A 4,072-nucleotide genomic window follows, 5' to 3' on the forward strand; every position below is an offset into this window, starting at 1 on the left:
TAATAGAGGCATCATATGCAGTAACAATCATAGAAAATGACATATGCTTAGTGCTCAGGTTAAAAAATGGCATCATAGGCAGTGGTACATGCTGCTAGGGTACATCACAGGCATCATAGGCAGCTAGGGTGGTTCATCACAGGCAACACAGGCAACAAGAAGATGGGGCACAAAAAACTGTTGTAGGCATCACAGGGAGTTACTGTGAAATATCTCTCAATGCAAGGGCTGGCCTATAGGCTAGCTACGTCTACATGCAGCAGGCAGCAGCCATGGCCCATGATATATATGTGGAAGGAATAATATGATAGACAGGTGTACCAGTAGCAAAAGAGCTAGTTAGCAGGGAATGAAGAGCATATATGAACATGATGATGTAGAGCAGTAGCATCCATCTCATATCATTGCAAACATGAGCAGTGGTAGTTCATGATGAAGGAAGGAACCAATGCTAGATGGATGGATCAAAGATAGATAGATAAGATGAGGGTTAGTTCAATCGATTTGCCTTAGATTTAATTGCCTTTTCATTTGACCTTGAACTTGGAGCTTAAGAAACATAGACAGCAACAAACCTCAATCAGATAGTAGAAAACCAAGATCATGATAGGCATGAAACCATGAGAGACATCCAGCCTAGCCATTAGATTATCACAACCGCCTAGCTATTGCTTGGGCATGGATGTCTCACATGGTTTGATGACAGCCATGAGAAGCATAAGCAGAAGATAGAAGAAACAATGCTCCAATACCTCACAAGTCCAAGGTCATCAATGTGCATAATCCATTACTCAACTGGCACTGTTATCTTCATAGGAATGAAAAGGATCTCGCAATTGTATCAGCCTCAGTCAAAAAAATAGTTGACATCATAGGCATAAAAAATGCAGGCCTCAGCTAACTGCAAACTAACTTATGATCATCTTCTAAGCTAACTGCAATCATCCTAGGTGGCAAATAAGAACACAAATTGCAGAGGCAAGTTCATGGCTCCCATGGAAGCATGGGACACGTCCATCCCAACCATGAGGTAGGCATGCCTACAACAGTTGCTTTGAAATGGACGTATCCCACGGTTTGATGACAGACATGAGAAACACAAGAAGACAAAAAAGCACCAACAGGAAGAATACCCACAGCCACCTCAGATTGCTATAGTTTGCATCATTGGCCAAATGATGCGAGTAGGGCAACCAAACATAGGTGAATGCACCAAAGGATGCGGGATGGGCCATATGATGGTCCGGTTCGGGCAACCAATCATGCCCTACATCCACAAGATATGATGTATGGCTGTCCATTATTATTGTTACAAAGTTTCAGCATCTCCTAGCACATAGTGTTTTTAAAAAAATTGCGAAAGAAGCTAGACCACAGTTCTAAAATACAACACACACACTTCATCCCCATATATAACAAAACTTGAAAACCGCACAACTAACAACAATGCCTTTTAAGTAAGTCTTTGAAAGTTTAGTCCAAAAAGTATAATAGATTAATTAGATCACCATGGAAAAGTTTTAACTTGTTTGAACTTTCAAGCTACAAGATAAAACAATCCTAAGCAAACTAGTTAAAACACATTTGGCTTGGCAACACTTATCAACTAAATGTTTTGTCATTTCATCTAAACTGCAGGTGTTGGTAATTAGAAATAGAAGCACACATCAACCGGTTAAGTTGCCATGACCAAAATTGCAGATAAGCACCCATCCTATTTTTAGATAAAGACCCCACAGAACGAATAAAAAGCAAGGCCAATAGCAATTAAGCAAATCACTTGCAAAGGTGCAGCAAATGTCTCATCCTAACACATGGGAATCGACCATGCCCATTCTAAGACCTCATTCTCTTCCCAATCCCTCAATTAACTAAGCATCCATTAGACACAATCCAAATATCACCTAATAAGTTACCTTGTGCAATCAACCGGTCAATCAAAATGCACAGAAAGGACAAAGGTAACAAGAAACCAATAATTGTCTATGTGGGGGATATACCCCCAGGTACCACAAGATGGTACATGGGCCGCACCATCTGAGGTGGCCCAGCCCATAAGGTCAAGGCGTGCACAGTAAGATTACAAGTTGTACTAGATATTGTAATAGTACCAAATAGGATACTTTACTTATAACCCTCCTCCTCCAGACTATATAAGGAGAGGCAGGGGTCACCCTCAGGGAGGACAATCCATCGACAACAGATTTCACCCCAGATCAATACAAATAACAGAGCACAGGACGTAGGGTTTTACGCCACACTGGTGGCCTGAACCTGTATAAATCTTGTGTCTTGTGCCTCTATAACCATCTGGTTCCTGATTACACGCATCGTCTACCGATAATCTACCACCATGGGCACCCCCCTCGGTGGACTACCGACCATATTTCATCGATAATGGTGCGCCAGATAGGGGCCCCTTTTAGGGGTTGTGCGTGCTGATCTTCCGACGAATCAGATGGCGATTCTCTTCATCAACGTCCTCTGCGGCAACTCGGCTTTTTGTGGCGGGTGTCCTAGAACTACAGTATCTATGGCGACTCATCGTAATGTGGTCGGCTATGGCGACAGCATGCACCATGCGTCCCAACAGCACCACCATGCTCCTCATCATCGACCTGCACCTAGGCCATGAGCCGATCTACTACTATAGCACCGTCCAAGATGACGTGCGATCTACATGCAAGGCAAGCCAAACCAAGATTGACTTGGTATGTATCATGTACAGGCTTGGCGTTGTTGGTGATCTTGCTTCTTGTCACGTCTTCACCGCTTCACACCTCCATGACTACTCCAAATGAGACAAATTATCACCTACGAAGCCCGACGACTCGAGCACAAAGCGAGCTAATCGGCGATCCATCATCACGATCATATTTGTGCTACAAGTTACCAAGGAGGCCACATAGACATACAAGCCAATAGCAAGTTACATGTCGGGCAAACAAGACCCTCCATCTACTCGAATACGTGTAGACCAGCAATAATTAATCAAAGATATTTGATGCATTGATTGGCTGCTGCATACTACGCATGCATGCATGAAGATTTCATCATTCCAAGCGAAGGAGTATGTGTGCATCCTATACGCGTATGAAGCAGATCTGCATGCCACATACAAGCCGTGCACCAGGTTTTGAGTTCATTTTGGCTATGTGATGTACCTGCCATCAAGCAAGAGACCGGTCTCGTCGAGCCACAAGCGAGCCACGCTGAGCCACAAGCGAGCCACATCGAGCACACCGAGCCATCAAGCGAGCCACACCGAGCTATCAAGTGAGCCAACTAGCGAGCCATGCCAAACGGCTCCGCCGAGCTCTGACCACGTCAACCAAAGACCACGCCAACCACATCCCGAGCAACTCCACCGAGCTCCGACCACGTCGACCATGGACCACATTGACCATGTCCCGAGCGGCTCCGCCGAGCTCTAACCACATCGATCACCAGACCACGTTGCAATGATGATCACCGCGAAGAACGGCGCTATGACAACTGCAACCACCGTCATGACGACAGGTCAGAAAGCTCAAGGACCGGACGACTTCATCACTGCCGACCAGATTTCTATCCAAAGATAAGTACACTTCTCATATTTATATTCAATATAATTTTCATTACGATGTTTTTCCACAACGTCCTTGTCATAATTATTCTTCAAATAACGTTTGTCCATGTATACAATCTTAAATATAACATACAGCTATACTTAATGCAAATCCTCGACCAGTCATGTTGACGCTCGATGTTTCCAGAAAAGGCCCTATCTCTGGCTCCTCCCTACACGTGCATGAGTGTCTGCCCTCTGCGTTATGGGTGGTCGGCAATGGCTCCTTAGCGATGCTTTGTTCTTCCTACACGTGCATGGGCTCCGCACCCCGTGTTATGGTTAATGGGCTAGCTAGGGCTGGAGGCTCAGCTACATACTAACTGGTCGGACGATTTATATTAAGTATAAACACAAACTTCACATTAACACTGATGTTTACAAAGCACCAACTGCTTTATCACATCATGCTCATTTGCAAATGACTGCTGAGCATCATACGCTATTTCTTCACCGCTGATTTTT

Source organism: Miscanthus floridulus, chromosome 6, assembly GCF_019320115.1.
Source record: "Miscanthus floridulus cultivar M001 chromosome 6, ASM1932011v1, whole genome shotgun sequence".
In the NCBI taxonomy this organism is placed as follows: Eukaryota; Viridiplantae; Streptophyta; class Magnoliopsida; order Poales; family Poaceae; genus Miscanthus; species Miscanthus floridulus.